The 23,734-nt window shown below is 41.7% G+C and overlaps 1 non-coding gene across 1 annotated transcript; it reads right to left on the reverse strand.

Moving 5' to 3' along the window:
• Nucleotides 1-474: 474 nt before the first annotated feature.
• On the reverse strand, nt 475-21,875 carry LOC109810514 (uncharacterized). The gene is made up of 6 exons (XR_014429840.1): nt 20,940-21,875; nt 20,748-20,812; nt 20,254-20,644; nt 2,479-3,609; nt 1,061-2,385; nt 475-978 (listed from the first exon to the last, which is right to left on the reverse strand). It is a non-coding gene; the product is annotated as an uncharacterized LOC109810514 (transcript).
• Nucleotides 21,876-23,734: the final 1,859 nt, after the last annotated feature.

Raw genomic sequence — 23,734 nt, forward strand, 5'->3', positions numbered from 1 at the left:
TGAGAAAGGACCTGACCACTTAGATTTGAGCTTCCCAGGGAAGAGTTTCAACCTGGAATTGAACAGTAATACCTGCTGGCCAGGTTGGAAGTTCCTATTTAGAATCTTCTTGTCATGGTATATCTTGGCTTTATGCTTGTAGGACTTAGAAGACTCATAGGCTTGCAACCTCATTTCTTCCAATTCATGCAACTGAAGCTTCCTTTTCTCCCCTGCTGCCTTCAAATCAAAATTTAAAGCCTTCAAAGCCCAAAATGCTTTGTGTTCCAATTCCACCGGCAGATGACAGGCTTTACCATAGACAAGCTGAAATGGTGAGAACCCAATAGGAGACTTGAATGCAGTCCTATAAGCCCATAATGTGTCATCTAGCTTCAAGGCCCAATCCTTCCTAGAACTGGCCACTGTCTTCTCCAGAATTCTCTTCAATTCCCTGTTGGATACCTCCGCCTGCCCATTGGTTTGAGGATGATACGGTGTGGCGACCTTGTGCCTGACCTTGTAGTGTTCCAGAACTTTTTGCAATTGAGCATTACAAAAGTGAGATCCACCATCACTAATTAGCACCCTTGGTGATCCAAACCTGCAAAAAATATTTTTCTTCAAAAATTTTATGACAGTTCTGGCATCAGCTTTTTGCACAGCACTAGCCTCCACCCATTTTGAAACGTAATCAACTGCTACAAGGATATACTCATTCCCAAAAGATGATGGCAAAGGCCCAATGAAATCAATTCCCCAACAATCAAAAACTTCCACTTCTAAGATGTTTTGCAGGGGTAACTCATGTCTCTTGGAAACTGTCCCTGTTCTTTGACACTTATCACAGCTCTTGCAATGTTCGTATGCATCTCTGAACAAGGTTGGCCAATAAAATCCAGATTGGAGAACCTTTGCTGCTGTTCTTTCACCATTGTAATGTCCACCATAGGGTGAGTTATGACAATGCCAGAGAATATCTCTAATCTCAGCCCCAAAGACACATCTCCTTAGCAAGCCATCAGCACCTATCTTGAATAGATATGGATCATCCCATACATAGTAGTGAGAATCTCTGAAGAACTTCTTCTTTTATTGCCAGTTGTATTCTTCCGGAATAACCCCTGTTGCTTTATAGTTTGCCATATCAGCAAACCAGGGTCTTTCACTTACTGCAAACAACTTCTCATCTGGAAATTCTTCTAAGATTTCTTCTTCTTGACTGGTCACCTCCTCATTGACAAGTCTAGATAGGTGATCAGTAACATGATTCTCACACCCCTTCTTATCCTTGATTTCTAAATCAAACTCTTGTAGCAGAAGAATCCACCGGATCAATCTTGGCTTTGAATCTGCCTTTGTCAACAAATACTTGATAGCAGCATGGTCAGTGTAAACAGTGATCTTTGAACCCACAAGGTAAGAGCGAAATTTTTCTAGTGCATACACTATGGAAAGTAACTCTTTTTCAGTAGTTGCATAGTTAATTTGATTTTCATTCAACACCTTACTTGCATAGTGAATAACATGAAAAATTTTATCCTTCCTTTGGCCCAAAGCAGCTCCTATAGCATAATCACTCGCATCACACATTAATTCAAAATCAAGTTTCCAATCAGGAGCAGTGATTATAGGGGCTGAAACAAGTTTGCTTTTTAACAATTCAAAAGCTTGTAAACAATCATGATCAAAATCAAACTTGTTATTTTTAAGAAGAAGGTTACTAAGAGGCTTAGCTATCTTGGAGAAATCTTTGATAAATCTTCTATAAAATCCTGCATGCCCCAAGAAACTTCTAATCCCCTTCACATTGATTGGTGGTGGCAACTTTGAGATGATATCAACCTTGGCTAGATCTACCTCTATGCCCTTCTGAGAGACCTTGTGGCCAAGAACAATGCCTTCTCTGACCATGAAGTGACAGTTCTCCCAGTTCAGCACCAAGTTAGTCTCTACACATCGCCTGAGTACAGTGTTGAGATTGTTCAAACAAATTTCAAAAGACGAGCCGAACACGGAGAAATCATCCATGAAGATTTCTATGCATTGCTCCACCAAATCAGAGAAGATTGCAAACATACAACGCTGAAAAGTAGCTGGTGCATTACACAACCCAAATGGCATCTTCCTGTATGCGAATACACCAAAGGGACAAGTAAAAGCTGTCTTCTCTTGGTCTTCTGGATCCACAACAATTTGATTGTACCCTGAGTAACCATCCAGAAAACAATAATAAGCTTGCCCTGCTAACCTTTCAAGCATTTGATCCATGAAAGGCAATGGGTAGTGGTCTTTTCTTGTGGCTTGGTTCAGCTTCCTGTAGTCTATGCACATCCTCCACCCAGTCACAGTACGAGTGGGAATCAGTTCATTCTTATCATTATAAATCACAGTCATACCTCATTTCTTAGGCACAACTTGCACAGGGCTAACCCAAGCACTGTCAGAAATTGGATAAATCATACCAGCCTCAAGTAACTTGGTAACTTCCTTTCTCACCACTTCTTTCATAGTTGGATTCAAACGTCTCTGAGGTTGGGCTACTGGCTTGTAATCCTGCTCCATATGAATCTTGTGCATACAATAAGAAGGACTAATCCCTTTCAAATCAGATAGGGTCCAACCAATAGCACCTTCATTGGCTTTTATCACTTGAATCAAACTATCCTCTTGCTCTTTTGAAAGCTGGCTGCTAATTATGATTGGCTTCCCACCATTTTCTTCTAAGAAAACATACTTTAACTGTGGTGGCAATTGTTTCAATTCCAACTTCACTGCTTGATCTTTCACCTCCTTCTTCAGTTCTTCCTTTGACTGAACATTGGTTGATGAACTTTCGCCTTTGTTCAATGCATCAATCACATCCTGAACTTCCTTATCTATAACTTTATCCAACTCATCATCAAACATGGACAAAGCTTTCTCCAATGGTGATGAATTCTTGAAATTGCTTTGAGTTTCCAAATACACATCATCTAACACATCAATTCTGAAACAATCCTTATTGCCTTTGGGAAACTTCATTGCTTCAAAAACATTGAAATTCACCTCTTCATCTTGAACTCTCACCTTCAGCTTTCCATCATCCATGTCTATGATAACTCTAGCTGTCTTCATGAAAGGTCTTCCCAGAATCAATGGAACTTCCAAATCTTCTTCCATGTCCATCACTACAAAATCAACTGGGAACATGAACTTGTCGACCTTCACGATCATATCTTCCACTATGCCATGTGGAAGCTTAATTGATCTGTCTGCCAACTGTAAGGTCATTCTTGTAGGCCTCACTTCCACTTCTCCTATCTTTTTCAACATGGATAAAGGCATCAAATTAATACTGGCTCCAAGATCTAAGAGTGCCTTACCCACTGACAGATTACCAATTGATACAGGGAGAGTGAAACTGCCTGGATCTCTAGACTTCTGAGGTAGAGACTTCTGTATAATGGCACTGCATCCTGCTTCAAGCGCAACAGTCTCTTCTTCAAGAATTCTCCTTTTCTTAGTTAACAATTCCTTCATGAACCTAGCATATGTGGGCATTTGCTCCATGGCTTCAGTAAAAGGAATATTAATCTGGAGCTTCTTTATGATATCCAGAAATCTCAAGAACTGCCTTTCTTTTTCTTTCTTGGAAGGAGCATGAGGGTAAGGTAAGTTCTTTACAGGAACAGCAGAATTAACTTCCTTGCTGTCGCCACCGGCCCAAACGGGCCTCGGCGGTCGCGAAGACGGTCGAGCTCGCTTTTATTTTAGTTTTGAAAATGTATTGGATTATTAGAACGACTTGTTCTCAAACTGAGACCTTGTCGATCTCATCCAATTTATTTATTAAATGTCTCACCAATCCATATTAATCCCAAGCGGGACCCTCCATGGATTAGTGGTTTTCGTAGTAAAAGGGTTCATGGAGTCGCCACCAATGTTTTACTCAAAACATTGGAAAAAGGGATAAGGCAATTGATTTTATAAATCAACTTCGGCCATTACAACCAGAGTTGGGTAAGGGAGTCGGTTACGTGTGGGGAAGGTGTTAGCACCCCACAACGCCCCTTTCGGGTTCCCTATGACAGATTATTTCTAAAAATAATAGTACAAAATTACTAAATTACCCCTATTTATTCTAAGCAATTATAAATTAACTATCTACATGATGACAGTTTAAATATGCACACAGAAAGCAGTAAAAGGAAGGATTTAAGAAGAAACCTTTGAAGCGTGCTTTTATATATTTCGTAAAACTGGGAAGCTTTTTGGCGTTCCCTCGCTCTACAAGCCCGCTCGCTCCCTCCTATAAAATTTTAACTATGGAAATCCGGAGGATTTCCCTTCGACTAGGTTCGATCCTCAAGCAAAATGGCTCGGGGCTCAAGAACTTCGTCGGATCAACTCTCCGAGTGATTTCTAGGGCAGAACACTGCTGAAAAACCCCAGAATACTCAAGGAGAGGGTTGAAACTATGTTCCAAAGTGTGGAATGACGTCCAATTGACGTCATATTTATAGGGAATAGGCGCAATACGGGCTACAGAATCAATACGGCCGTATTGAAATTTTTGAACTTCAATACGGTCGTATTGAGTTCAATACGGCCGTATTGAAATTCAGAAATTTCAATGCGCCCGTATTGAGTTCACTGCGGCTGTATTGAAGCTTCAATACGGCCGTATTGATTTCAGTACGGCCGTATTGAAGTTTCAGAAACTTCAATACGCCGTATTGAGTTCACTGCGGCCATATTGAAGCTTCAATACGGCCGTATTAAGTTTAGTACGGCCGTATTGGGCTTCATTCCCTCCACTTCCTTATTTTAAGCTACTCTAAGACCTCTAAATCTACAGATAGCCATCCTATGGTCTTCTAGGAGTCCTTCTGGCTGACTTTCCTTCGATCTTTGAGGGTCTTCGAGTTTTATTTCCGACCCGGACAATTTTAGGGGTCTACAGCTGCCCCCCCTTTACTTAGTCGGACGGCCTTTTGGTGTACCGGCTGACAAGTAAAGGAGTTGACCCAATTGTCCGGGTGATGCGCCGACCTTCTGACTTGTAGCGTCTTCCGGTGGAAAATTGTCGAGTAGCCTCTCCAGGTTTTGCTTTGCTTGCTGCCCAAGCTGGAAGCTGTGAGTACCCGCCTCTCCAGGCTTAGCTTCACTCTTTGTTCGAGCCGGAAGCTAAGTACCCTTGTGACTGTAGACCCCTAAAATTGTCCGGGTCGGAAATAAAGCTTGAAGACTCTCGAAGACTGAAGGAAGATCAGCCAGAAGGACTCCTGGAAGACCCTAGGAGGGTTCTCTGTAGGTCTAGAGGTCTTAGAATAGCTCAAAATAAGGAAGTGGAGGGAATGAAGCCCAATACGGCCGTACTGAACTTAATACGGCCGTATTGAAACTTCAATACGGCCGCAGTGAACTCAATACGGCGTATTGAAGTTTCTAAAACTTCAATACGGCCGTACTGAAACCAATACGGCCGTATTGAAGCTTCAATACAGCCGCAGTGAACTCAATACGGGCGCATTGAAATTTCTGAATTTCAATACGGCCGTATTGAACTCAATACGACCGTATTGAAGTTCAAAAATTTCAATACGGCCGTATTGCTTCTGTAGGCCGTATTGCGCCTATTCCCTATAAATATGACGTCAATTGGACGTCATTCCACACTTTCACACTCAGTTTTGACTCCCTCCTTGAGTATTCTGGGGTTTTTGAGCAGTGTTCTGCCCTAGGAATCTCTCTGGGAGTCGATCCGATGAAGTTCCGGAATTCCGAGCACTTAGCTTGGAGATTCGAACCTAGTCGAAGGGAAATCCTCCGGATTTCCATAGTCAAAAGTTTTTAGGAAGGAGCGAGCGAGCTTGTAGAGCGAGGGAACGCCAAAAAGCTTCCCAGTCTTACTCAATATATAAAAGCACGCTTCAAGAGGTTTCTTCTTAAATCCTTCCTTTTACTGCTTTCTGTGTGCATATTTAAACTGTCATCATGTAGATAGTTAATTTATAATTGCTTAGAATAAATAGGGGTAATTTAGTAATTTTACGCTGTTATTTTAGAAAATAATCTGTCATAGGGAACCCGAAAGGGGCGCTGTGGGGTGCTAACACCTTCCCCACGCGTAACCGACTCCCTTACCCAACTCTGGTTGTAATGGCCAAAGTTGATTTATAAAATCAATTGCCTTATCCCTTTTTCCAATGTTTTGAGTAAAACATTGGTGGCGACTCCACGAACCCTCCTTTTACGAAAACCACTAATCCATGGAGGGTCCCGCTTGGGATTAATATGGATTGGTGAGACGTTTTAATAAATAAATTGGATAGGATCGACAAGGTCTCAGTTTGAGAACAAGTCGTTCTAATAATCCAATACATTTTCAAAACTAAAATAATAAGCGAGCTCGACCGTCTTCGCGACCGCCGAGGCCCGTTCGGGCCGGTGGCGACAGATGGCGACTCCACTGGGGAAGCTTCGAGAGTCAGTCCCATTTAGTGACAGATTATTTTTAACAAATAATAGTTAAAATTACTTCATTACCCCTTGCTTGTATGATAACATGCTTTATATATTTGGCTTTAAATAACTGTTGTTTGTTTAAATTTCCGCAATTGTTTGAAATAAAAATTGCACACAAACCTTTGCACACAACAGTTCCCTCTATACCCGGGGGCATGAGTGGTAATCCATAGGGAGTGGATGTTAGTACGGCCGGTTGAATGGGTCTATAGGAGCCTACGAGACCGTTGTCGGAAAACATCACTCAAGGTGATAACCATGAACTTGAGTCCGACGGTGCGTTGGAGCTTTCCATCGACCTACGATAAGAGGAATTGGGTCCCTATAATGGGGGCACCTTGGGGGCCTTTGACCAAGTGAGAACAGTTAGATCCTCCTTGAATATGCACTTTTCTGCAGGAGACCCCTACCTCGTGATTCGCTCGTGACTGTTCGTGGATGAGTGAATTGTTTGTGCATTGTTTATGTGAAATTGTTTGAGCATACATTGCATTTCTTTAAACATACAACATTCCTATTCTTTTAAAAATAAGAATAAATAGGAATAAGAATCTTCCATTATACGGTGTTAACATCTACCTTCATTACATTCATATAGGTAGTTTCCCTTTTCACCCAAAAATACAAAAAATATAATAAATAAAAATACCCAAAAAAAAAAAAAAAAAAGGGTTATTTATCCAAACCAAGCAATATCATGCATCATCTTAGGGACATCCCGAAAACATGATAATGCTTAGTTCAATAAACACAATGCATGCATATTCATCGCCATCATCTCATATCATGCATATAGATCATGGAGGGATCTAGGAGTCATTCATACATCTCTCCTAGTAATCCATTAATAAACATTAATAAAAAGAAAGGATTAGTCGATGCGTATGTTCAAAGAATGGATCGCACGCCGTTCGTTATCAAGTGTAAAGCCAACAACCGTGCCAATCGAGCGCACATCAACTCCGTTGTTGGTAATCAAGACGAACAAAGGGGAAGGTCCAATGCCGTTAAGGATCACTACTCCAAGGCCTTTTCCCTACGAAGCGAATAAGGCTGTGCCGTGGATATACGACATCCACTCTTCTGTCGACAGCGATATCTCCAACATCGCTGGACTTGGGGGCATGACTAGGAGTGGCAGGATCTACACTCCCGAAGATCTTCATGACAAAACTCCCAAGAATAAAGGGAAAGAAAAAGAGGAAAAAACCGAGGAAAATAAGGAATCCGAGGAGGAGACAGACAAGCTGTTAAAATATATCCGACAGAGCGAGTATTCCATCATGGATCAACTTCATAAGACGCCAGCAAAGATTACTCTGTTGTCGTTGATCCTATGCTCCGAACCGCATCGGCAAGCTCTGTTGAAAGTCTTGAACGAGACATACGTGTCGCACACTATCTCCCAAGACAAGTTTGAGGGGATTGTTAGTCATATCACGGCTAATGATCACCTCACCTTCATCGATGAAGAAATCCCCACCGAGGGATCAAACCACAACAAGCCCTTGCACATCTCTATAAAGTGCAAGGAGTATCACATCGCTAAAAGTCTTGGTAGATAATGGATCTTCCTTGGACGTAATGCCAAAAAGAACGCTCAAGCAATTGGCAATCAAGGGAATCCAAATGCGCCCGAGCAACATGATCGTCCGAGCTTTCGACGGTTCTAAAAGAGAAGTGGTGGGAGAGATCAATCTTCCAATCCAAATTGGACCCACTATCTTCAACGTCGAATTTCAAGTGATGGACATTACTCCAACATACAGCTGTCTCCTTGGCCGACCTTGGATTCATGATGCAAAAGCTATTCCTTCTACGCTCCACCAGAAAGTCAAGTTCATAGTGGGTGACAAACTGGTGACTGTACAAGCTGAAGATGACATACTCATCAGCAAGCCATCCAACATACCTTATGTGGATGCAGCAGAGGAAGCTTTGGAAACCGCCTTCCAAGCATTGGAAATTGCCAATGTTGAAACGTTTCCCCGAGAAATGAAGAAGGTAGCTCATATGCTCACAAAGAACGGATACTTGCCAGGACAAGGATTAGGCAAGTACTCCCAAGGAATCCCGGAGCTACCCATTATCAAGGACAATCCGGGGAAACAAGGGTTAGGATACAACCCTATTAAAGATCAAAGAACGAAGAGGAATCAAGATCCTTCTCGACGTTCTTTAAGCCAGATCTTTAGGAAGGCTGGTTCACAAACGTCAAGGCCAGCTGTCGTCATCAAGTGTCCTTTTCCTTCTAATAGGGATGTGTAAATTCAGTGACTATTAGAGATCACTCCTCGGGGACAGCCCGACCCCCGAGCCTCGATAGGGCACATGTTTCCATTATGATTATAATAAAATCATTCTTCATTAATTCTTTATTGCTTCTTTTCTCGCTTGCAATAAAATTCTAGACCACATTATTTTAACCCTGTTTGAATAAGCATAAATGAGGTTAAAATCATCTTGATAACAATAAACCCGCATCATTTTTATGTGGAAATGTGCATGACAGCTTGGAGCACCTTTTCTTGGCATCAATAAGTGCCATCATGGATAAAAGAAATCCTAAAGATAATAAGCTCGGCAGGAAACCCAAAAAGGGGACTGCGCAAAAATAAGAGCAAAAGACCCGCTAGGAATCCCACAAAAGGGTGACCTAGGCAAAAGTTAGGGTTACAAAATGAAGACAAAAACCCGCTAGGAATCCCACGAAAAGGGTGACCTAGGCAAAAGTTAGGGTTACAAAATGAATACAAAAGCCCGCTAAGACATCACAAAAGGGTGTTTTAGGCAAAAGTTAGGGCCGTCAAAAAAAGAAAAAAACAAAATAAATCCATGATGGTACCATCAATTGAATTCAACAAGGGGCTCAAGAAAAACTATCCAAGTTGTCAAAGCACAATCATTAATAACAAAGATGTGCTTAACCTCATAAGTGTTTAATCGAACAAACCTAAACATTTAAGCCTACCATTGGCCAGCCATTCTTACAAAATCCATTTTTCAAAAAATAAAATAATCCCCTCTAAAACACAAACTTTTGAAAAATATACCCTTTCCTTCTTTTCTCTCTTGTCCCAACGATTTTTGAATAATCTAGTGGAAACATGGAGATATAGTGGTCAATAGGAGGGTTGACACATCTTCTAAAGAAAGGGAAGGATCATTTGGTTGATGACACCAAATCTCAAATATAATACGCATCATTCCTCGGTTACAGAAGTCGGCAGCGCACAGCCCGTCTAAGAGGAATGGCAAAATCCAAAAAACGCATCGGTTAATTCTTTTGAAAAAAGAGTCAAATAGAATTAGGTGCATCATACCGCATACATGCATACAGATGATAGGTGTACTGGAAGATCACTTATTCTCTGTTTATTGAAAAAACAAACAAAAAAAAACAAAAAATATATAAACTTCAGAAAAAACAATGCGCCCGTATCATGTTCAGTACACCCGTACTAAAATTGGGGTTATGAACAAATTTTTAACTCAAACATGGGCGTACTGAAATGGATGCGGCCGTATTGGCCATAAAGAAATTTTCAAAGACCTCGTCATGAGGCAATTGCATAAAATAGAAAAAATAGAAAAAATTGCTTGTGTATGACAGCAGCAAACAAAATGCAAAGATTCAGAAAATCAACAGCGTCATACAGAATAACTGAGCCTGGAGAGGCTTGCCGAAAGAATACTCTCAGAATAACTGAGCCTGGAGAGGCTTGCCGAAAGAATACTCTCAGAATAACTGAGCCTGGAGAGGCTTGCCGAAAGAATACTCTCAGAATAACTGAGCCTGGAGAGGCTTGCCGAAATAATACTCTCTCAAAATAACTGAGCCTGGAGAGGCTCGCCGAAATAATACTCTCTCAAAATAATTGAGCCTGGAGAGGCTCGCCGAAATAATACTCCCTCATAATAACTGAGACATTTCTGTACAGAAAAAGCTGAAAAACAACAGAAAAGGCAAAAATACAGAAAAAGCCAAAAAATGACAAAAAAGGCAAAAATACAGAAAAAGCCAAAAAAATGACAAAAAAGGCAAACATACAGAAAAAGTCAAAAGTCGACAAAAAAGACAAAGATTTCACATCTTTCAGAATAACTGAGCCTGGAGAGGCTCGCCGAAATAATACTCTCAGAATAATTGAGCCTGGAGAGGCTTGCTGAAATAATACTCTTTCAGAATAATTGAGCCTGGAGAGGCTTGCAGAAATAATACTTCCTCAGAATAACTAAAGCCTGGAGAGGCTTGCAGAAATAATACTCCCCCAACTGTACAGAATAATTGAGCCTGGAGAGGCTTGCTGAAATAATACTCTCATCAGAATAACTGAGCCTGGAGAGGCTTACTGAAATAATACTCTCTCAGAAATAACTGAGCCTGGAGAGGCTCGCCAAAATAATACTCCACATCAAAGAATAATTGAGCCTGGAGAGGCTCGCAGAAATAATACTCCCCAGAGAAACCTCAACTCAAGCTCACAGAACGAATCCCCAGCGAGAGCTATCAAAGCAAGATCGACGACATTCCCAATGGAAGCACGATCATCCAAACAGTATATACAAGTCAAAGGACTTAACACTTCCTCAGTGGAAGATAGCTCTCCGACTCAAAGCGCTGAGTGAGGCTAAGCCTGTAGAGGCTTCCTAAATAATACTCTGGGATACAATAAGATCCCCAAATCCCCAATCGCCTACTCAAGAGGCATCCCTGCAAAAAGGAGAAGAAAATAAAAAAATATCAATAATTATTCCCCAAGCGGAATCTGGCACTCAGCCAATCATTGAACATCAAGATGATATGCCTAACAGAAGAGGCTAATCAAAATCAACGACAAAATCCCCCAGCGGGTAACAGCCTACACAGAGGCATTCCTTCAAAGAAGAGAAAAATCGGAAAAATCAACAACAATTTCCCAAGCGGAATTCGGCTTTTCAGTCAATCATTGAACGTCAAGCTGATACGCCTAACAGAAGAGGCCAATCACAACTAATGACAGAATCCCCAGCGGATAACAGCCTACACAGAGGCAGCAAAAATCAGAAAATCAAAAAGAGATACCCGAATAAGGATAACCGGGATACTCCACCTACGTCAAAAGGACGTCAGCCAAACATAAGGCATTGCTCAACTCAGAGAGAAAGAGTATCTGTGTCTATACCCCAAGGAGTCAGAAATTCCCCAAGGGTACCAACAATGCAATGCAAGTTGGGGCACAGGAACCTGTGAATGACTGCACATCCCCTAGACGGATCCCTGCGTTATCCAGCCCTCAGTGGCACAAAAATCGAAAAACAACCGTCGAAGCAGCATCGTGGACTGTGGAGACAAAATCATCACAAATCCCTGAAAAGGAGATATTCACGCTACCCCCGTCGTCACAAACACGGAGGTATGCAGCTTCCGGCTCGAGCAATGAGCGAAGCTATCTCTGGAAAGGAGGTACTCACTGCTTACCGTTGTCACAAGGGTACGTAGCTTCCGGCTCAAACAAAGAGTGAAGCTAAGCCTGGAGAGGCGGTACTCACAGCTTCCAGCTTGGGCAGCAAGCAAAGCAAAGCCTGGAGAGGCGAAACTCACACTGCTCACCGTCGTCACAAAGGTGCTTAGTTTCCGGCTCGAACAAAGAGCGAGACTAAGCCTGGAGGGGCGAAACTCACACTGCTACCGTTGTCACAAGGGTACTTAGCTTCCGGCTCGAACAAAGAGTGAAGCTAAGCCTGGAGAGGCGGTACTCACAGCTTCCAGCTTGGGCAACAAGCAAAGCAAAACCTGGAGAGGCTACTCGACAATTTTCCACCGGAAGACGCTACAAGTCAGAAGGTCGGCGCATCACCCGGACAATTGGGTCAACTCCTTTACTTGTCAGCCGGTACACCAAAAGGCCGTCCGACTAAGTAAAGGGGGGGCAGCTGTAGACCCCTAAAATTGTCCGGGTCGGAAATAAAGCTTGAAGACTCTCGAAGACTGAAGGAAGATCAGCCAGAAGGACTCCTGGAAGACCCTAGGAGGGTTCTCTGTAGGTCTAGAGGTCTTAGAATAGCTCAAAATAAGGAAGTGGAGGGAATGAAGCCCAATACGGCCGTACTGAACTTAATACGGCCGTATTGAAACTTCAATACGGCCGCAGTGAACTCAATACGGCGTATTGAAGTTTCTAAAACTTCAATACGGCCGTACTGAAACCAATACGGCCGTATTGAAGCTTCAATACAGCCGCAGTGAACTCAATACGGGCGCATTGAAATTTCTGAATTTCAATACGGCCGTATTGAACTCAATACGACCGTATTGAAGTTCAAAAATTTCAATACGGCCGTATTGCTTCTGTAGGCCGTATTGCGCCTATTCCCTATAAATATGACGTCAATTGGACGTCATTCCACACTTTCACACTCAGTTTTGACTCCCTCCTTGAGTATTCTGGGGTTTTTGAGCAGTGTTCTGCCCTAGGAATCTCTCTGGGAGTCGATCCGACGAAGTTCCGGAATTCCGAGCACTTAGCTTGGAGATTCGAACCTAGTCGAAGGGAAATCCTCCGGATTTCCATAGTCAAAAGTTTTTAGGAAGGAGCGAGCGAGCTTGTAGAGCGAGGGAACGCCAAAAAGCTTCCCAGTCTTACTCAATATATAAAAGCACGCTTCAAGAGGTTTCTTCTTAAATCCTTCCTTTTACTGCTTTCTGTGTGCATATTTAAACTGTCATCATGTAGATAGTTAATTTATAATTGCTTAGAATAAATAGGGGTAATTTAGTAATTTTACGCTGTTATTTTAGAAAATAATCTGTCATAGGGAACCCGAAAGGGGCGCTGTGGGGTGCTAACACCTTCCCCACGCGTAACCGACTCCCTTACCCAACTCTGGTTGTAATGGCCAAAGTTGATTTATAAAATCAATTGCCTTATCCCTTTTTCCAATGTTTTGAGTAAAACATTGGTGGCGACTCCACGAACCCTCCTTTTACGAAAACCACTAATCCATGGAGGGTCCCGCTTGGGATTAATATGGATTGGTGAGACGTTTTAATAAATAAATTGGATAGGATCGACAAGGTCTCAGTTTGAGAACAAGTCGTTCTAATAATCCAATACATTTTCAAAACTAAAATAATAAGCGAGCTCGACCGTCTTCGCGACCGCCGAGGCCCGTTCGGGCCGGTGGCGACAGTGACAACGGTAGCAGTGTGAGTTTCGCCTCCCCAGGCTTAGTCTCGCTCTTTGTTCGAGCCGGAAACTAAGCACCTTTGTGACGACGGTGAGCAGTGCGAGTTTCGCCTCTCCAGGCTTTGCTTTGCTTGCTGCCCAAGCTGGAAGCTGTGAGTACCGCCTCTCCAGGCTTAGCTTCGCTCTTTGCTCGAGCCGGAAGCTAAGTACCTTTGTGACGACGGTGAGCAGTGTGAGTTTCGCCTCTCCAGGCTTTGCTTTGCTTGCTGCCCAAGCTGGAAGCTGTGAGTACCCGCCTCTCCAGGCTTAGCTTCACTCTTTGTTCGAGCCGGAAGCTAAGTACCTTTGTGACGACGGTGAGCAGTGAGTACCTCCTTTCCAGAGATAGCTTCGCTCATTGCTCGAGCCGGAAGCTGCATACCTCCGTGTTTGTGACGACGGGGGTAGCGTGAATATCTCCTTTCCAGGGATTTGTGATGATTTTGTCTCCACAGTCCACGATGCTGCTTCGACGGTTGTTTTTTTGATTTTTGTGCCACTGAGGGCTGGATAACGCAGGGATCCGTCTAGGGGATGTGCAATTACTCATAGGTTCTTGTGTCCCAACTTTCCATTGCGTAGTTGGTGCCCACTGGGGAATTTCTGATTCCTTTGGGGTGCAGACACAAAGATGCTCTTTCTGATGTGAGCGGTGCCTTATGATTGGCTGACGTCCTTTCGACGTTGGTGGAGTATCCCGGTTATCCTTGTTCGGGTGTCTCTTTTGGTTTTCTGATTTTGCTGCCTCTGTGTAGGCTGTTATCCACTGGGGATTTTGTCGTTGATTTTGATTAGCCTCTTCTGTTAGGCATATCACCTTGATGTTCAATGATTGGCTGAGAGCCAGATTCCACTTGGGGAATGATTATTGATCTTTTTATGATTTTTCCTTTTGAAGGAGTGCCTCTTATGTAGGCGACTGGGGAATGGGGTTCAGTGTTCGGCTGAGTGCCGGATTCCGCTTGGGGAATATTTATTGATATTTTTTGATTTTTCTCCTTTTGCAGGGATGCCTCTTGAGTAGGCGACTGGGGATTTGGGGATCTTATGTATCCCAGAGTATTTTTTAGGAAGCCTCTGCAGGCTTAGCCTCACTCAACGCCTGAGTTGGAGAGCTATCTTTCACTGAGGAAGTTTTAAGTCCTTTGACTGAATATACGGCTTGGGAGATCGTGCTTCCATTGGGGATTTTGACGATCTTGCTTTGATAGCTCTCGCTGGGGATTTGTTCCATGAGCTTAAGCTGAGGTTTCTCTGGGGAGTATTATTTCTGCGAGCCTCTCCAGGCTCAATTATTCTTTGATGAGGAGTATTTTGGTAAGCCTCTCCAGGCTCAGTTATTCTGTACAAACTGTTTGTTGGATTTTTTGTATCCTTTGCCTTTTTTGTCATTTTTTGGCTTTTTCTGTATTTTTGCCTTTTATGTTGTTTTTCGGCTTTTTTCTGTACAGAAATGTCTCAGTTATTCTGAGAGAGTATTATTTCGGCAAGCCTCTCCAGGCTCAATTATTCTGAGAGTATTCTTTCGGCAAGCCTCTCCAGGCTCAGTTATTCTGTATGACGCTGTTGATTTTCTGAATCTTTGCATTTTGTTTGCTGCTGTCATACACAAGCAATTTTTTCTATTTTTTCTATTTTATGCAATTGCCTCATGACGAGGTCTTTGAAAATTTCTTTATGGCCAATACGGCCGCATCCATTTCAATACGCCCATGTTTGAGTTAAAAATTTGTTCATAACCCCAATTTTAGTACGGGTGTACTGAACATGGTACGGGCGCATTGTTTTTTCTGAAGTTTATATATTTTTTGTTTTTTTTGTTTGTTTTTTCAATAAACAGAGAATAAGTGATCTTCCAATACACCTATCATCTGTATGCATGTATGCGGTATGATGCACCTAATTCTATTTGACTCTTTTTTCAAAAGAATTAACCGATGCGTTTTTGGATTTTGCCATTCCTCTTAGACGGGCTGTGCGCTGCCGACTTCTGTAACCGAGGAATGATGCGTATTATATTTGAGATTTGGTGTCATCAACCAAATGATCCTTCCCTTTCTTTAGAAGATGTGTCAACCCTCCTATTGACCACTATATCTCCATGTTTCCACTAGATTATTCAAAAATCGTTGGGACAAGAGAGAAAAGAAGGAAAGGGTATATTTTTCAAAAGTTTGTGTTTTAGAGGGGATTATTTTATTTTTTGAAAAATGGATTTTGTAAGAATGGCTGGCCAATGGTAGGCTTAAATGTTTAGGTTTGTTCGATTAAACACTTATGAGGTTAAGCACATCTTTGTTATTAATGATTGTGCTTTGACAACTTGGATAGCTTTTCTTGAGCCCCTTGTTGAATTCAATTGATGGTACCATCATGGATTTATTTTGTTTTTTTCTTTTTTTGACGGCCCTAACTTTTGCCTAAAACACCCTTTTGTGATGTCTTAGCGGGCTTTTGTATTCATTTTGTAACCCTAACTTTTGCCTAGGTCACCCTTTTCGTGGGATTCCTAGCGGGTTTTTGTCTTCATTTTGTAACCCTAACTTTTGCCTAGGTCACCCTTTTGTGGGATTCCTAGCGGGTCTTTTGCTCTTATTTTTGCGCAGTCCCCTTTTTGGGTTTCCTGCCGAGCTTATTATCTTTAGGATTTCTTTTATCCATGATGGCACTTATTGATGCCAAGAAAAGGTGCTCCAAGCTGTCATGCACATTTCCACATAAAAATGATGCGGGTTTATTGATTATTAAGACGATTTTAACCTCACTTATGTTTATTCAAACAGGGTTAAATGACGTGGTTTAGAATTTTATTGCGAGCAAGAAAAGAAGCAATAAGAAATAATGAAGAATGATTTTATTATAATCATAGTGGAAACATGTGCCCTATCGAGGCTCGGGGGTCGGGCTGTCCCCGAGGAGTGATATCTAATAGTCACTGAATTTACACATCCCTATTAGAAGGAAAAGGACACTTGATGACGACAACCGGCCTTGACGATCGTGAACCGGCCTTCCTAAAGATCTGGCTTAAAGAACGTCGAGAAGGATCTTGGTTCCTCTTCGTCCTTTGATCTTTGTTAGGGTTGTATCTTAACCCTTGTTTCCCCGGATTGTCCTTGATAATGGGTAGCTCCGGGATTCCTTGGGAGTCCTTGCCTAATTCTTGTCTTGGCAAGTATCCGTTCTTTGTGAGCATATGAGCTACCTTCTTCATTTCTCAGGGAAACGTTTCAACATTGGCAATCTCCAATGCTTGGAAGGCGGTTTCTAGAGCTTCCTCCACTGCATCCACATAAGGTATGGTGGATGGCTTGCTGATGAGTATGTCGTCTTCAGCTTGTACAGTCACCAGCTTGTCACCCACAATGAATTTGACTTTCTGGTGAAGCGTAGAAGGAATAGCTTTTGCATCATGAATCCAAGGTCGGCCGAGGAGACAGCTGTATGCGGGAGTAATGTCCATCACTTGAAATTCGACGTTGAAGATGGTGGGCCCAATTTGGATTGGGAGATTGACTTCTCCCACCACTTCTCTTTTAGAACCGTCGAAAGCTCGGACGATCATGTTGCTCGGGTGCATTTGGATTCCCTTGATTGCCACTTGCTCGAGCGTTCTTTTTGGCATTACGTTCAAGGAAGATCCATTATCTACCAAGACTTTAGCGATGTGATACTCCTTGCACTTTATAGAGATGTGCAAGGGCTTGTTGTGGTTTGATCCCTCGGCGGGGATTTCTTCATCGATGAAGGTGAGGTGATCATTAGCCTTGATGTGACTAACAATCCCCTCAAACTCGTCTTGGGAGATAGTGTGTGACACGTATGCCTCGTTCAAGACTTTCAACAGAGCTTGCCGATGTGGTTCGGAGCATAGGATCAACGACAACAGCGTAATCTTTGCTGGCGTCTTATGAAGTTGATCCACGATGGAGTACTCGCTCTGTCGGATATACTTTAACAGCTCGTCTGTCTCCTCCTCGGATTCTTTTTCCTCGGTTTTCTTTTCTTCTTTTTCTTTATTCTTGGGAGCTTTGTTATGAAGATCATTGGGAGTGTAGATCCTGCCACTCCTAGTCATGCCCCCAAGTCCAGCGATGTTGGAGATATCGCTGTCGGCAGAAGAGTGGATGTCGTATATCCACGGCACAGCCTTATTTGATTCATAAGGGAAAGACCTTGGAACAGTGATCCTTAATGGTGTCGGACCTTCCCCTTTATTCGTCTTGATTACCAACAACGGAGTTGATGTGCGCTCGATTGGCACGGTTGTTGGCTTACACTTGATAACGAACGGCGTGCGATCCATTTTTTGAACATACGCATCGACTAATCCTTTCTTTTTATTAATGTTTATTAATGGATTACTAGGAGAGATGTATGAATGACTCCTAGATCCCTCCATGATCTATATGCATGATATGAGATGATGGTGGTGAATATGCATGCATAGTGTTTATTCAACTAAGCATTATCATGTTTTTAGGATGTCCCTAAGATGATACATGATATTGCTTGGTTTGGATAAATAACCCTTTTTTCCTTTTTTTTGGGTATTTTGTTTTTTGTATTTTTTTTTGGGTGAAAAGGGAAACTACCTACATGAATGTGATGAAGGTAGATGTTAACACCATGCAATGGAAGATTCTTATTCCTATTTATTTTTATTTTAAAAGAATAGGAATGTTGTATGTTTAAAGAAATGCAATGTATGCTCAAACAATTTCACATAAACAATGCACAAACAATTCACTCATCCACGAACAGTCACGAGCGAATCACGAGGTAGGGGTATCCTGCAGAAAAGTGCATATTCAAGGTGGATCTAACTGTTCTCACCGGTCTGAGGCCCCCAAGGTGCCCCCATTATAGGGACCCAATTCCTCTCGTCGTAAGCCGATGGAAAGCTCCAACGCACTGTCGGACTCGAGTTCATGGTTATCACCTTGAGTGATGTTTTCCGACAACGGTCTACGGGCACCTATAGACCCATTCGACAACCGGCCGTACTAACATCCACTCCCTATGGTTAATCACTCATGCCCCCGGGTATAGAGGGAACTGTTGTGTGCAAAGGTTTGTGTGCAGTTTTTATTTCAAACAATTGCGGAATTTAAACATACAACAGTTATTTAAAGCCATATAATAAATCATGTTATCATACAAGCAAGGGGTAACGAAGTAATTTTTAACTATTATTTGTTAAAAACAATCTGTCACTAAATGGGACTGACTCTCGAAATTCCCCAGTGGAGTCGCCATCTGTCGCCACCGGCCCAAACGGGCCTCGGCGGTCGCGAAGACGGTCGAGCTCGCTTTTATTTTAGTTTTGAAAATGTATTGGATTATTAGAACGACTTGTTCTCAAACTGAGACCTTGTCGATCTCATCCAATTTATTTATTAAATGTCTCACCAATCCATATTAATCCCAAGCGGGACCCTCCATGGATTAGTGGTTTTCGTAGTAAAAGGGTTCATGGAGTCGCCACCAATGTTTTACTCAAAACATTGGAAAAAGGGATAAGGCAATTGATTTTATAAATCAACTTCGGCCATTACAACCAGAGTTGGGTAAGGGAGTCGGTTACGTGTGGGGAAGGTGTTAGCACCCCACAACGCCCCTTTCGGGTTCCCTATGACAGATTATTTCTAAAAATAATAGTACAAAATTACTAAATTACCCCTATTTATTCTAAGCAATTATAAATTAACTATCTACATGATGACAGTTTAAATATGCACACAGAAAGCAGTAAAAGGAAGGATTTAAGAAGAAACCTTTGAAGCGTGCTTTTATATATTTCGTAAAACTGGGAAGCTTTTTGGCGTTCCCTCGCTCTACAAGCCCGCTCGCTCCCTCCTATAAAATTTTAACTATGGAAATCCGGAGGATTTCCCTTCGACTAGGTTCGATCCTCAAGCAAAATGGCTCGGGGCTCAAGAACTTCGTCGGATCAACTCTCCGAGTGATTTCTAGGGCAGAACACTGCTCAAAAACCCCAGAATACTCAAGGAGAGGGTTGAAACTATGTTCCAAAGTGTGGAATGACGTCCAATTGACGTCATATTTATAGGGAATAGGCGCAATACGGGCTACAGAATCAATACGGCCGTATTGAAATTTTTGAACTTCAATACGGTCGTATTGAGTTCAATACGGCCGTATTGAAATTCAGAAATTTCAATGCGCCCGTATTGAGTTCACTGCGGCTGTATTGATTTCAGTACGGCCGTATTGAAGTTTCAGAAACTTCAATACGCCGTATTGAGTTCACTGCGGCCTTATTGAAGCTTCAATACGGCCGTATTAAGTTTAGTACGGCCGTATTGGGCTTCATTCCCTCCACTTCCTTATTTTAAGCTACTCTAAGACCTCTAAATCTACAGATAGCCATCCTATGGTCTTCTAGGAGTCCTTCTGGCTGACTTTCCTTCGATCTTTGAGGGTCTTCGAGTTTTATTTCCGACCCGGACAATTTTAGGGGTCTACACTTGCCCTTCTTTTTATTCTTCTCCTTCTCAGCTTCATTTTTCTCTCTTATTTTCTCATTATTTACATTCTTACTCTTATTGTTTTCTTCCTCATTCTTCTCACTTTCTTCCTCAACCTCCTTCAATTCATTATTTTCTCCTTCATTCTCAGCACCCTCATTATTCTCACTCACTCCAACATCTGCACCAACTACCTTCCCACTTCTTGTTGTTATGGCCTTGCAATGCTCTTTAGGGTTGGTCTTGGTATTGGCTGAGAATGGTCCTCCAGACATGTCAGCTAATTGTTTAGCTAGCTGACCCACCTGCACCTCCAAGTTCTTGATAGATGCCTCTGTATTCTTCTGGTTGTTCATAGACACCTGCATGAACTGGTTCAGAGTATCCTCCAACTTGCTGGTTCTTTCATGCATAGAAGGATAAGCAGGCTGGTGTTGCTGTTGTTGTTGTGGTGGCCTATTGGATGGTCCAGCTTCATTCCTCCATCCATATCCTTGGTTGTTGTTGTTGTTTCTCCAACCTTGATTTCCCTGCATATAATTATTAGTATTATAATTACGGAATTAAAATTACCTCCTTTCTGTTGGTTCCCCACATAGTTGACCTCTTCTTCATTTGGAATTTCTGCACAGTGACCATTGGAATGATCTCCTCCACAAAAATCACATTTTAGAGAAGGATTTGGTTGATTTGAAGAAGAAGCAATAGTATGAAGCTGTTGTGGAATCTTGGCCATCTGCTTAGTCAATACTTCAATATGTTGGGACAGCAATTTATTCTGAGCAAGGATTGCATCATTAGTGCTAAGATCAAGAACTCCTCTTTTATGAGATTGGTGTCTCCCATGCTCTGCTTGATGATCAGAAGATGCCAGAGATTCTATGATTTGCGTGGCTTCCTCTGGACTCACAGTCATCATAGTGCCACCAGCTGCAGCATCCAATAACATCTTCACCTCAGGCTTGATTCCATTCACAAAGAAATTGAGTTGAGCTATATCTTCAAACCCGTGGTTAGGACATTTCCTAAGCAATGACTTAAATCTTTCCCAGGCTTCACAAAATGGTTCATCTGCACCTTGCCTGAAAGTAGTAATTTCTGACTTGGCCTTAATATACTTGGATGATGGATATAATCTGTTCACAAACTTGTTTTCCACATCACCCCAGCTTGTCAAACTCTGATTTGGGTGAGATTGTAACCAAACTTTAGCTTTTCCTATTAAAGAGAAGGGAAACAACCTCAAATATACAGCTTCCTCATTGCCTTTAGGTATTCCCATTGTTCCACATAACTCATAGAAATTTGAAAGGTGTGAGTATGGGTCTTCATGATCAAGGCCAGCAAATTGTTGTGAGCTAACCAAGGTAAGGAAGGCAGGCTTCATCTCCATTGCCCTAGAAGTATTTGGAGCTGCAATACTAGAAAAATGCCTAGGACCATGTTGTTGTGCATAATCACCTACGGTTCTTCTTGGCTGCCTACCTGGTCCACCTGTTCCCTCTTCAGCCATTTCTGTTTCGAAGTGTGGTTGATTTGATAAAGTAGAAGAACTCAGAAGATCTTGCTGTTGTTTTTGGATTCTCTCTAACTGTCTCAGCCTTCTTGTTCTACTGTTGTTTCTCCTTGCCGTACTTTCAATTTCAGGGTCAAAATGCAATTCTTCGGCTGGAGTTTTTCCTCGCATACACTTTTAAAGAAGTCTGCACAGCAAGGTAAGTCCACAAAACACAGCAAGACAAATATCTATATATTATAAATATTCACAAATTGAATTATCTACACAATTACAAAATCACAAGATTAAGAATTACTAAATAGCACCAAATCCCCGGCAACGGCGCCAGAAACTTGATGAAGATTTTCGCAAACCTATTACTTGGCAAGTGAACCAAGTTTCGAAGTAGTATTTAAAGATCGTCCTCAGGGATTTGCGTGTTTAGTAATTCTCGCTCAAATGATTTAAAAGAGAATGAGTTTAAAAATTCAATTGAGTGAAAACAGATTCAAACAACACAATAAAGCAAATGTAGTAAAGACAATGATTAAGAAACAAGGATTGGCTCAGATGCACTTGCTAACTCATAGAACGGTTGATCAAGCCGATATAAGCGTTAAGCGAAGAATCAATACACAAATAATGAGATCAAAATGCATATATTTAAGAAGAAGAGGAGTTAGTAGTTACATCTAACCAATCCTTAAGAAGTTTAGCCACCCATGGCCATTACAGAATCAAAGAGTGAAAAGAAGAAATTACAAAGCAAAGGATGAAGAAATGGAGTTGATCTTCGTTCCCAAAGGATCCAGCTTCCAAGTCTCTGTTCTTCCTTCGTTCTTCCTTCTTCACAAGCTTTTCCCCTGTTTTTCTCTGTTAAATTCGTGCTCCGTATATCTCCCCCAGGTTCTCCTCCTTTTTCCCTTTTATATCAGCTCTAAAACTGGGCAAAAAGTGAAATTTTTAACTCCACTGCTGCAGCTGTAGAACCACAGCTATGGCTGTGGAGAATCCTTCAAGGTGAAGTAACTTCTGGCGCTGCAGCTGTAGCTTTGCAGCCATGGCTGTGGAGATTCCTTCATTATTAAGCAACTTCCTGAGCTGTAGCTGTGGAACCACAGCCATGGCTGTGAGTCTCTGTGGCTTCTCTTGATTTCCCAAGCCTCAACGCTCAAGCCTTGGACCCTGCAGCTGTAGCTTCAAGTCTCTGGAACCAAAAATGAGCACTCCAGATTTCCACAGCTATAGCTGCAGAACCACAGCTATAGCTGCAAGTCTCTAGACCTCTAAATCCTTCCCAGACTTCCATAGCTCAAGCTCCAGATCCACAGCTATGGCTGTGGATCTCTGCCTAGCCAAAAGATCCTGCACAAAATGAGAAAATTCATTAAGATTGCTACTACTCCTCTACTCTTATAGTATGACTTAATTCTATAAATTAAAGGGGTGAAATACATATATATTATCTACAATTATATATAAAGATTGCCAAAAATTGAGTGCAAAACTACAAAAAAGGACACTCGACACTTAACTCACAACCTTTTCTTATTTAATAAATTTTTTTTCATTATACTACCAACCCAATTAATTAAATTAATTAAGTTCATAATATGTTTTTTTTATTAAAATATTTATTTTATTTCCTTTATGACATCGGGATGTAACAAAACCTATGTTGTTGGGATCTAGAGAAAAAAAGGCCCTTTTATATTTTTGGGTCAAGCCACTTAAACCACTCACCTATGATGTAAGTGATCTCCAAAGTTGAAATTTGTGACCATTTATGATGGTGGTAAGTTGTTTTCTATGTTTGTTGAGGTATTTAATGCGACGTTGAGATGTGCAAATGTGTTGATAAGTTGCATATTTGTGTTATGTGTGTTGAAAACTTAGATGTAAGTTATTATGTTAAATTTTGGGATGTTATATTGTGATTGTGTTGATATGAGATATCCTTTGTTGAGTTCAATGTTGTGAACTTGATATATTAGCATTTTAGCTTTCTAATGTATGTTATTTTTTTGTTATACAAGCTTAACCTTTTT

The sequence above is a fragment of the Cajanus cajan genome, chromosome 9 (genome assembly GCF_000230855.2).
Source record: "Cajanus cajan strain Asha chromosome 9, NIPB_CcT2T_4, whole genome shotgun sequence".
Taxonomy (NCBI): Eukaryota; Viridiplantae; Streptophyta; class Magnoliopsida; order Fabales; family Fabaceae; genus Cajanus; species Cajanus cajan.